Source organism: Passer montanus, unplaced genomic scaffold, assembly GCF_014805655.1.
Source record: "Passer montanus isolate IOZ18808 unplaced genomic scaffold, ASM1480565v1 scaffold2, whole genome shotgun sequence".
NCBI lineage: Eukaryota > Metazoa > Chordata > Aves > Passeriformes > Passeridae > Passer > Passer montanus.
The window spans coordinates 3,221,958-3,234,747 of NW_024366591.1; positions in this window are offsets into that span (position 1 = coordinate 3,221,958).

Below are 12,790 nucleotides of genomic sequence, written 5' to 3' on the forward strand. Positions count from 1 at the left end.
GGCATGACTGGGAACTTGCCCAACGCACCAGAAACGTCCGCCGAGGGGGCTGGGGCCGCGCCGCGGACACAATGGACTTCCTCAGCCGCCGGCTGCGGGGGAAGGGCCGGGACGCGGCCGAGCGCCCGGTGGGGCTGGGGAAGCCGGGGAGCCCCAGCACAGGGACTGAGCTGCGGGACGAACACCAGCAGCGCTGGCCGGTGCACGACCCCGGCGGTTTCACCAACGCAGAATTTTGCTTAACTAACTTCAGAAATTACTTGGCCGGCAAGAGCAGATTCCTGTTGTCAACTCCAACCTTCCTGACATACCAAGATGTTTCAGAAAGACCAAATATTTTGGTTTGACCTTCACAATAGCTTCAAAAGAACGAAAGGCTTTGGGTATGCCCAAAAGCATTGCATGTGGGATTTCTTACAAAGTTTAGACAATGGGCCTTTCATAAGATCACATTAAAAGTTGTCATGGACATTTAAATGTAGCAGTATTATTTTTAATGTAGATGTAAAAGAATTCCAGCGGGAATAACTTTATATTCCATCCACTCAGAGATTATTTAAAATAAGAAAAGTATTCAGTTTATACCTATTGGTACTTTATTCTGCACTTTTAGCACACTGAAATTCTGAAAAATACAGAACACTTAATGAAGCATAGAAGACACATGAAAAGAAGACACATCAGTTTAGAAGCTACAATATAAATGAATTCTCAAAAACTAGTTAGGAATACATTATTGGCAGTTAGTTACATTTTTACTGTGGATATACATAACCCATCATTTTAGCATGTAAGCATTTCCTACTAGATAGATCTTGACACCATTAAGGTCAATGAAAGTCCTTGAAGGTGACTTCAACATGAGCAAAATGGGGACTTGGAAGACTGACACAAAATGTGTTCCTGGAGAATTATCACAGACATGACTGTAATTACATAGATTAAAAAAAATTACCAGAGTTCTTACTATCTTTGTGATCTAAGCCATCAGGAATTTTTCAGGGTGACAGTTATTAGGAGTAGAAGTCAATCCTTTCTAATGCCATTCCAGTTTTGACAATCATTAAGCAAATTCTGCTCCAACTTTGAACACAGAGTGAGGCATCATCAGAAGAAATCTACTCAAAAAAAGAAAGCTTGAGGTTCCTTTCTAGATGCTCTGTCCAAATCCACCTTCTTTTCAGATTACATTTTATACTTTTTGTCCTGGCAGTAGTGTCTCCTGGCCATCTCCTCTGCTCTGGTGATCCTGGCCAGGAGAGTGCTGTACTTGGAGCAATTAGTGACCCACATAAATGATGCTTTACAGAGGCACAATGTCCTTCTGCCTGGATCCTGCTGCAAAGCAGCTCCATGGTGTTTGTGCTGCTTTCCCCTTCACGTGGTCACAATAAACTGCTCCCAATTGCACCTATGACTCACTGGCTACAGGGTTTAGTCCTGGGATAACCATTTGTCGGTGTTTCATCCACTGCTAAGTAAAGGAGCATTAACCTGCTTAGTCTGAACAAAGGCAGTTGCCACACCCAACAGTTTCAACAAGATCGTGTTGGATTGAGGTATCTTTAAGGTCCCTTCCAACCCAAACCATTCTATGATTCGATGATCATGGCTATTTGATTGACCAACACTATGTTATTACATCATATGTGACAGTAGATCAAATATGAATCTTACTAGTTGAGATAGGAAAGATGACTTGGTTCATTCTGTGGATTAGTGAAGAATTTCAGTCTATTATCAAGCCTATCAGTGTCACTGTCACTGTCATATTTTCTGGAAAAATCCTTTCGGCAGGAAAAATCCTTTCTCTCCTGGGAAGCTGAAAAGCCTCAGAGAAAAAGGAAAACAATATTATCTCATTTGCTGCTCCTGTGTTTTGATGCTTTGGAATGTGGTTTGCACATTGTTTACCAACAGGTGATTGTTTCATTGGTTTCATGTGAATTGTGTTTGTTTTATTGGCCAATTTCAGCCAAGCTGTGTTGGAGTCTGGAGAGAGTCACGAGTTTTCATCAGCCTTCTGTCTGTATCCTTTCTGTATTCTTTAGTATAGCATTCTTTAACACAATATAGATCATAAATTAATAAATTAGCCTTCTAAGAACATGGAGTCAGATTCATCATTTCCTTTTTTCTTCTGGGAACCCGCAAATGCAAGATGTCACTCTAACTGTAAGAACTGACTGTGCCTTTACTTGGAAATTATTTCCTTCTTGTCAAGAAATTTTCTTGCTATTCCACATTTAAAAATAATAACTTAAGCCCATCCTTTTTAGCACTATCTCATTTTTAAAGGTACTCTGAAGGTACTTCATGTTAAACAGGCGCTGATTTCATATTATCACACTGAATACAAACTGAGTGTGCTATTACTTCCTTTGCTTTCCCAGAGTCACAGAATCATTACAGTTGGAAAATACTTCCAAGATCACTGAGCCCAACCTTTGACCAAACACCGCGCTGTCAACTAGACCGTGGCACTCAGTGCCATGGCCAGGCATGGCACTTTAACACTTTAACACCTCCAGGGCTGGTGATTCCACCACCTCTCTGGGCGCTCTCTTCCAGTGCTTGACAACACTTTCAGTGAAGAAATTATTCCTAATGTGCAGCCTGAACTTCCCCTGGCACAACTCCAGGCCATTTCCTCCTGTCCTGTCGCTGAGAGAAGAGACCCACCCTCACTTGGCTACAACCTCCTTTCAGCATTGTAGGGAGCAATAAGGTCTCCCCTGAGCCTCCTTTTCTCCAGGGTAAACAACCCCACTCCCTCAGCTGTTCCTCAGACCCTTCAACTTCCTCACCCTTCTCTGGACTAGCTGCAGCACCCCAATGTCTTTCCTGAATTGAGGGGCTCAGAACTGGACACAGGATTCAAGGTGCCACTTCAGCTGTTTGTGGGCTCCAGGGGGGACAATCACTGTCCTAACCCTGCTGGCCACACTACATGTGACACAGGCCAGCATGTTGCACTGAAGAGCAACTCCAACACAAGCACTTTTGCCTCTGCTTTCATTGTTTCTCAGCTATATCCACAATACCCAATACCAATTATCAGGTGTACTCTGGAAGTGGTACCAGCCAGTTTTAGAAACAGCATTTGTACGTCAAATGTCACATAGCCTCTCCACAGCTGGGCAGCCACAGCAGCTCTCCTTCAAGAAAGACAACTGGTTGGCCTTGGAAGCTGAGCTTCCAGGCAAAGTGACACTATTCCCTAGAGAGCTGACTCAAGAAGGGAACAATGGCATAGCCTGCAGACCTGCTTAGGAATGGATGATTACAAGTTAGCCATTCCCACATGCAGAAGTGATGCCAGTCTGAAGTATTTCTCACACAGGAAGTTACTAATGTGCCCATGTGAAAGCACTGCACAAGGTGTGTGTCTCAGCAGCCTCACTGTCTTGTTCCTGTGTGTCTTCTCTGTGATACACAGACCAAATGCCACAGTTGCCCTTGGCAGTTTTCAGGAGATAAAACTATGATAAAAATGATATTTTCACTTGGTAAAACTATGTCTTGTAAAAAACACTACAATTTATTAAATAACATTTTAATGGCAATTTAAATTGCATACCACAGAATAAATGAGAGAATTTGTTTAGTCAAATATTTGGATATTTGGTCAAATATTTGAATTATCCCATATCAAGTAAAGTGCTGTGCTCACTATGCTGATAGTCAAACATCCCAAAAGAACTGACACACAGCATATGCAAAGACCAAATCAGCTTGTGTAACTAACAATATTGACACTGGTATTAACTGGAAATATGACAACCTGTCACTGGTAGATCCTTTTTTAAACAATATCTAGGATACAAGGAAGCCTGAAATATACCGAGATCAAAAGGACGCCTACACATAACAAAGCTTAACAAATGTGTTGTGGTGACTATAACACATGGGAAGTAAAAAACAAAACAAAACCAAAACACACAAAACCCAAAAAACAAACACACCCCATCAAAACAAACAAATAAACCCCCTAAAACAAATCACTTTAAAGCAAAAATGTCCTTAATTTTCTTCTCAACGTAAAATGCATTTATGTGCCCCCCAAACTTAACAGGTGAGTACCTTGAGCTACTGGAATTGCTGCTTGCCTTTAACTAACTGGAAGGAAGAAACTTGATGTCTATTGTTAGAGTGTCCTTTCTGTAAATGACAAATTGTTAGTAGGAGCACAGGGATTATTAAAGGACAAATGTGCTTCCTGTGACAATAGGAAGACAGAGAATATCCTACCAAGGACAAAGACCTCTTCACAGAATCCATGCCATGTACCAGAAGATGGTAAAAACCCCACACCCACTTTGTGCAGCGTGGAAATTCCCAGGATTTCGTTCACTGGGGTGTGGACTGCAACACAAAGTTTGGATTTGAAAGCAGACCAACTCAGACTATGCAGGAAAAGAAAGTCATGCAACTACATCTACAACTCCAGTATGAGGCTGCTCTTAGCATAGTTGCTAGATTCAGTGGTGTTTGAATTAAAGACAGAACAGCTTTTATCTTGTTATATTTATCTTGTTATATTTTCTTAAAGAAATTGTGTTAAATATGCTGAGAAACTAAGCCTAAACAGACTAACCACTAAAAAATCTACCAATCCTCAGCTAATCAAGACACTGACAGCCTCATGGTGACCTCTATAAATTTAAAGGCAACAAGTTTTAAGAGCTAATTTTGGAACAACTGGTAATTTGTATCAAAATTACAGTCAGGCAGTTTTTAGTATCTATAAACTTTTTTTTTTCTCTAAAGACCAGCAGAGGGAGACAGGTTCTGTTTTACTCTGCAAGAAAACAGAAGATTGTTTTACTTCAAAACCGACACCTTCTGAAAATTCACTATCATTTCCTGTCTTAGGCTTGCAATGCCTTTTCTTGGTCATTTTGAACTCTATTATTAATACTCACTTCTTTTTTTTTTTTTTTTTGTTCTTATCCAAGCTTAAAAAGCTATTGCTTTCATCTGAAGATGTTTAGCCACAGCATGTTCCTGTTAATACTTCCCTATGGATTCCTCTCAGGGAGAAAGGAGATATCACTGTGAGTAATGACTGAAAGAAAAATTAGGCTGTGGTTTTGTTTTTGTTGTTTCACTGTCATGCAACAGTTTGCATGTGTTTGCAGCATGTCTAAAGTCTGCATATGGCTCTCAAAATCTAAACAATAACTCCGGCTGGCTTTACATATGTGTTCCATATTTAAGGACTAAATATAAGAAGAAAGTTCTGTTCTAAAGTAAAAACCACAAAAACAACTCCTGGTGGTTTCAAGTGCAAGTAAAATGTTCTCATGGGTTAATGTCTTAGGACCCAGGTCTTGCTTCAGGAAATGGGAATTTAGGCATTACAAGCCAAAATATTACTACAGATCTTGGCACAGAAACTTAGGTATGTCTCATATGGTTTAGGGAATATTCTCTACAAAATGACATAACAGGGCATACATTTGAAATTAATAAAACATTTTTCATATTTTTCTGTAGTTTTGCAGATAAGTTATGTCCAGAAGAGCTACTAGAACAGGGACCTGAACAGAAATAATTTTACACATCACTACTTGTTTCACTGTAAATAGTTTGTGCTAGTCTGTTTTTGTTTTTTTTTTCATAAACTCCCTTTTGCAGATGGTTTATTTACTCAGAGAAGAAACCATAAGAAATGCTTTTTGGATAGAATGCGTTCTAAGCAATATGCACGACTGCTATCATTTTAAATAAATCTTAAAAGAAAAGTTTCTGAATATTCCTAAAATAGAGTGGAAGCAGAAGAGTTAGAAAATGCATGCAAAAAGTGTGTCAGTGCTGCAGTGTACTCAGGAGGTACTGTGAGTAGTTTTTAGTCTGTAGTGTGCTGTGCTGAGGGCTATTCCTGTGAGAAAGGTGCCAGAAAAACCTGTGTGAGAAACTATGGGCAACAGGATGCGTGCCTGGAAATAGCAATCATTCCTGGGGTAAAGATAATTGAGGTAATTGGGAAGCCTGCTAGTATTTAAAATCCCAATCACAACCAGTCATGCTTAATCAGGCATCCAAAGGCAGAGGATGATAAAACTGCATATTGAATACTCACTTGAATTATCCCATATCAAGGAGTTCAAACAAACCAACCAGTACTACCAGGAGTCTTACACAGGAGAGAGACTTCCCCAGGCTAAGAAAGGGGTTATAAGGTCTTCTCCCAGCTGCCCATATTCCTTGTAGCTCCATGAAAGATCAAAGCCCTTCCCAACAAAATCTGGTGTTTCCTTTCTGGTACAAGCTAATTGCATGAACTCCTTGTAGCTACCCTATATTCCTCAGTAAAAAAACTTCACATTTCTTTAAGCATTGCAAGCCCATGAAAATATTCTAGTATTAAAAAAGTATTGAACAATTCCTTATGTCATGCTTTTCTTGTAGTCACACAGTGTATATGGTAAAATGAAATTTTCCTGTCAAGTACATTCACTGAGGTGTTTTCATATCCCTGTCAAAGTCTAAATAAGTTGTGGGTCTGGCTCTTAATTCTTGTATTTTGGTATAAAATTTTTTTGTAGTTTTCATAGGGGAAGTTAAGTACACAACATGTTCCCTCAAGGACATTTGTAAAACCAGTTTTCAGGTTAAGGGTCAATGATCCAAGTTCTGGAAGCAGCAAAATTATTTTTAAATGCCTTAAATCCTTGCCAATATTCTTTAGTTGCTAAATAGGCATCTACTTAGGGATGACAGTTATGTAACAATGGAGCACTGGCACATTATTCAAAGGGATTTATTGCTTTCCTTTGCTGCTTGCATTCATGAGTAGAAAGACACCCATGCTTGAGGGACTAAACTGGAGAGAGCTTTAATGAACATTATCTCTGAGTTTGGTGGAAAACTTTCCAGAGAGATTGCTGTGGTCAGCCCCCAGAAAAAGGAACCAAATAACATCAGAGGCCAACAACATTAATACGTGTCACAACTCACTGAACAAGTCACCACAGAGTTTGTGTGCGTGGGAGGGAAAAAAGGCAGTGTGTGGTCATGTGTGCACAGCTCACTGAGAAACTTCAAGGGAGGGGGGACAGCTGATGGACTTACCTCAGGGTTCTGGCCTTGTTACAAACCCCATCTTTGTGGATATGCCATCCCATTGAACAGCTCCACCAAGTGTAGCAGAGCTCTGTCTGGATTGAGCTGGAACAGCCAAGTGTGGGTGTGCAGAGCACATTGGGAATGTCCCTTCTGATCTTCTAGGGTGCCAGAGAAATCACCTGTCAGATCATCTTCACACTCATCCTCCTGCAATGAAGCACTGACACATCAGGCTGTGGAGAAATACATCCCTTGTCCTAAGAACACAGGCAGTACTGAAGCATTTGGAAATATTAATGTTAAGAAGATTATTTATTTTCCAAACGTAAATGCAGTGTTAAGCCTTAAACAGGAATGGCCCTTTGCTTGAGACATATGTTGAAGAGTAGCTGAAGGATGTGTTAGAGGATATGCATAAGGAATGACACCACAGTATTGGTTAAGTCTGCCTATGATACCATACCTTCAAAACTAAAACCTTCAAGCTGAAAGAGAGTAGGTTTAGATTAGGTATTAGGAAAAAAATCTTTACTGTGAGGGTGGTGAGGCACTGGCACAGGCTGCCCAGAGAAGCTGTGGATGACCCATCCCTGGAAAAATTTAAGGCCAGGTGGGATAGAGCTCTGAGCTGCCTGCTCTAATGGAAGGTGTCTCTGCCCATGGCAGGGGGCTGGAGTTAGATGACCTTTAAGGTCCATTCCAACCCAAACCATTCTATGATTCTATGATACTTAGTTTGCCACATGAAGCAGGTATTCAAGATTATGTGTGTGGTGAAAGTATAGAGTGGTTTAACAACTGTTAGAAGCCTCTAAATCAAATCAATTTTAGCTACCCTGTTTTAACTAAATCCCAGGCCTTTCAGAAAAAAAAAATTGTGTATATGTCACCTGCAAATGTTACTTCTACTGGAATACTACATAGTCTTCTGAGAGAGTTAGAAGCCTCTAAATCAAATCAATTTTAGCTACCCTGTTTTAACTAAATCTCATGCCTTTCAGAAAAAAAATTGCGTATATGTCATATGCAAATGTTACTTCTACTGGAATATTACATAGTGTTTTGGGAGGGCAGAAATTCATTATCCAAGTCAGGAATCACATCATCCAGCATGATCTTGGTTTTGTGTTTAAATCAATGGAAGTTGTGCTCTTTTTTTCACTGAAAGAACAGCATAAAAAGAACAAAACTATCTTTGCCTTATTCCACAAAAAGCTGTGGATGGATCCATGTGCAGTGTTTTGGCATCCCCAAAGGTACCTGGCTGAATACTTAACCCATGGAAGCTACACATTAAAATACCACACTAATGAAAAGTTACATCCTCCAGCTATTTATCCATTCTCTGTTATCAAGGGCATCATGTTCTCCTTAGTATCACATCATTAAAAACAAGTCCAACTCCTGGTATGAGGTTGTGATACAAAATGCCCACCTCCCATGTAATATTAAAAACCTTTAAAAATCCACAAGGTTTAAGTCAGAAAAGCCAGATTTTTTCTAAAACCTGGTAGTCCTTGTGAGATTTAAAACCTGAATAAAGATTAACTACATTTTTCTGAAGCAGCAGAGAATACACTGATCATCCCTGACCTCTCTCTAAGGTTAAGAGATACTTTAACAGCTTGTTCTAAAGACAGACAGAAGTATACTTTTTTGAACTCTGAAACATTTTGAACTCTGAAACAAAATACATGAAACATTCCCAGCCTTTTAGATAATTCCCTGGATATTTTTGAGGATGCACACAGCTTTCACTAAAGGGGGAAAGTACAGATTGGAGACAGTTGGAGTTCTTTTTTTTCTTTTTAAAATAAATTGATTTCTATCACAAACCTTACAATTTGGAACAATCAGTCTAAAAATCCTGCTCTCAATTATACCACTTCTCGATCCTTATTTTTTCTCATCTCCCAGTTTCATAAGCTCTGCAGCCACTGCACAGTTTTCTGAGGAACAGGACAGATAGCCTGACAGCTGTAGAGGGCTTACCCTGGAAGCATTTAAAGAATCCTTCCTTAATCTGATTTTGGTGGAAATTAAGCTTTACTCATGTTCTATTTGCACTGAAATTAACAGGCTTGATCTCAAGGATGACTAAAACATCCCTGGGACTTTGGAAAGGGAAGGAGGGAGGGAAGGAGGGAGGGAAGGAAGGAAGGAAGGAAGGAAGGAAGGAAGGAAGGAAGGAAGGAATTCGGTGACACTGTGTACCACAATACAATTTGTTGAGATTCCATCCAACCCCTGAATAAAGGGGATTTCCAGCCACCCCTGGAGTATTTTCAGCCACTGAAAATCAGGCCACATGGTGGGATGTGGTTAAGACCAGAACTGGAGTATCCAGCTTACCACAGGCTTTACCATAATTATGAGATTGTTTCCAGATAGTTCCTTTTAACACTAAGTTTCTTTAGAAATACTAATAATGTTTTAATTTCTATTCAGGTATCAAAATTCAGAGAAGTCACTAACCTTTTTGAGTTAGGGAACAACATTCTTCCACTGCTGCCCTTTCCCCCCTTTCTTAAATAAGCATATAGGTTAAGGAAACTCAAATAAACCTGATAGATTATGTCACCATATACAGTTTCAGTGACCCAGCCCAAGGTGTTTAGGGTGAAAACAGACTAAGACTCTGGAACTCATTAGAAACCACAAATTTAAAATTAAAGAACAAATATTGTGTTACACTCTTAGCTAAGTGCACACATGGAGATTAGAGAGGACTAATAGAGCATGACTGGCACCTTTGCAAACACAGGACTTCAAAGATAAATACATTGCCTGCTAATGGCAAAAGGCAGACAGATGTGATGACAGAGGGAAGGCTTTTTTGAAAAAGCTTTATTGAAAGCTTTTTTTTTTCTAACCCATGTTTAAACTGGATATCCTTCTGTGATCATTAGCACTGGAAATGAATGTTTCAGACTGTTGTAGTGAAGGAAGATTTAAAAGAATATGACACCGATATCTTCACTTGCTTTGAAAACTCTGAAATCATTAAATAACCTGACTGCTGTCTACTACTCTCCCATAGTGGTACACAATCAGAATATTTTGATGCAAGATATCAATTCTTGCCCCAAATTTGAGTCCTATGAGGGACCCAGTGCCTGCAGTCGTTAATGTGAAGGGAGTTTTGACTTGACCATATGATAAAACCTTAAGACTGTGAATATCTGAGAAAAATTTGTGCAATCATTTCAGTGGGTAAAGTTCCTTAAAAGCTCAGAAAATGGTATCAATTTAAAAATAACATGGGAAGCAGTATTTGTTTCCATGTGTGCAAGTAAAGCAATCCATTCAGCATGCAGACCACATGATTTGTTGGGTAGGCTGGGTAAGATTGACTCTTCAGGAGGACTTGCAGTGTTGTCCCTGTGTTCCTTTGGACAAGAAGTTTTGGGAAGAGGCTTAGAGGGAGAGATGAAAAGGGACTGTTGTGAGACAGGCCTTCCAGTTCCCTTGTAATGAGACAACTGAGCCTGCTCTATTTCTAAAATGCAATTACACACCTGTAGCCTGAGGCTCATAGAGTCTGATAACACTTTTACAACAAGGAACAATTGCAGGGCACTTTCAGATAGCCTGATAAAAGCTTTTACTTCATATATTACACTTTTATTGGAGGAGGATATAAAATATGGAAGGATGTGGGAATCAGGCCAGGAGATAACATCAGCAAAGAAAATAAGGTCTGGAAGACCTGTTAGAACAGAAGAACTGTTGTTGTCCTGATCTATTTTATAACTCATTTCCATCTCCTCTACGTTCCATGACTTCAAACACTGCAGCAGTTGCAGCAAATACCATAAAGAAGGGCAGCATTAGCTGCCTTTAATCCAACATCAACACCAGAAAAGTAGGCAGCAAGCAGCTAACCAGTTCTAGGAAGTTCTTAGCTGCTGGTTCACAGGGCAGTTTTTTCACTTCTAAGTTGTATCAACAAGTTGAAATTTGACTGGCTTTTTATTTCCAGTGTTGTTGCTGCTCCATGATCTGGAAGAACTTCTCTGCTTCACAATCTACGGAACCCTTGGCTTAATATTTCCCTATTTCACAGAATCAGTATGAACACTAACCACCATAAAATATTTCATATTGAAACTGCCTTTAAGAAAGAGTGAAAAATTATAATGTGATGGTCATTTAGTTGCACAATTGATTTGATGCTTGTCTTCCAAAATTATTTCAAAGGTATTACTTTGCCTTTCATATAATATTTCATTCTTGCTTCTGCAAAAACATATTCTTGAGAATAATTAGTCGTAGGATTCTGTGGCAATCTCGGTCTTCTTCCTCCACAAGGTTTTCTGTTCCCTTTGCTTCAAACTGTCCTTTCCCTGCTTCCCCTCCACCAACCCGTGGCATGAATTGATCAGGTCAACCACATAACTTTTCATCCAAATTAGATACATTCAGTAAAAGAACTAGTTAAGATACAAAAGCAAGTGTCTATATGGAGTCCATCTTTTGAAATAAAACTCAAGCTATGCAACAAAGTGTTTTCCTGATCTGAGATACTCTAGGGCACATAATTTCTTTTGCATTATGATTTATTTCCATTCCTCTGCAGCACAGAGAAACTTCTGTTTCCACTTTCTAGACACACAGCTGTGCAGAGGCAAGAAAATTACAAACAATGCTCTTTCAAATATCCTCACCCAGCCTTATTTTTATGAACAGTTTTGGATGTGAGGAAAAATATTTGCAATGCTGCATTAAACATATATGAATTAACAAAGAATAAAGATCAGTGGTTGGTAAAGTACAAAGGGTGACAGAAGCAGAGTGAAACAACTTTTAATCTGCTTTTATGTTCAACTAGGGTTTATGTAGGTCAATGCAAACCTTGCAAATTCCCCTCTGGCACATCGTTTGTAGAAATCTCCATTTAAAATTTCGTCAAAGAAAGGAAAAGTTGGGATGATGTCCCTTTCTGTAACAAAGTCACTGCTTGCCACAGATTATTTACACATCTTGCTCATAATACTACTTCTGAAGAGAAAGTGTTTCATCTCTGAGATAGACTAAATGTTTCCTGATGGCCAGGGTCCAAAACAACACAGGATGGAGAAGAGCTTACAACCATATCCTCCCATTCTTGTAACATTCAAATTTCCTCAGCAAGTTTTTCAGGAATAAGATAATGTCAGGGTCCAACAGGGACACCAACAATACTTTTTACTAAATACTGCTCTTTTTTTTCAGTGTGAGAAACAAAAACATATCCAGTCTATAACTCATTGTTCCAATGAGCACACAGATATATTTTGGGTGTTTTGTTTTCAATTTCCCAAAACTGTCAATATTGTCAGCTCTGGTCTACAGATGTCCACAAACATACATGTTTCATTTCAGCACAATGGGATGAAACAGTGGACAAAAGGGTGCTTCACGCTGGGGACAGTCTAGAAAGGCTGGGGAAATGGCTTCCAGACCAAAATACTCTTATTACTCTCTGACTCAAAGATTCAGCCTTCAGCACTTCATTCCCCATGGAAGCACAGCAGGGGAAAATTACTCAGACAGGAAGGGGACTGGGGAGTGAGAGCCACTTCTCAAACAGCTCTGTGGGGCAGAAAAACGAAAGGCCACAAATCCTCGTTTGAATCCTCCATTTTCTCATTTTACAAAGGGTGTATGTTTAAAAACCTAAAGGGAAAGGCAGACTTTTGGCTTGTACAATTCATGACAACATAAGGCAATAGCAGTT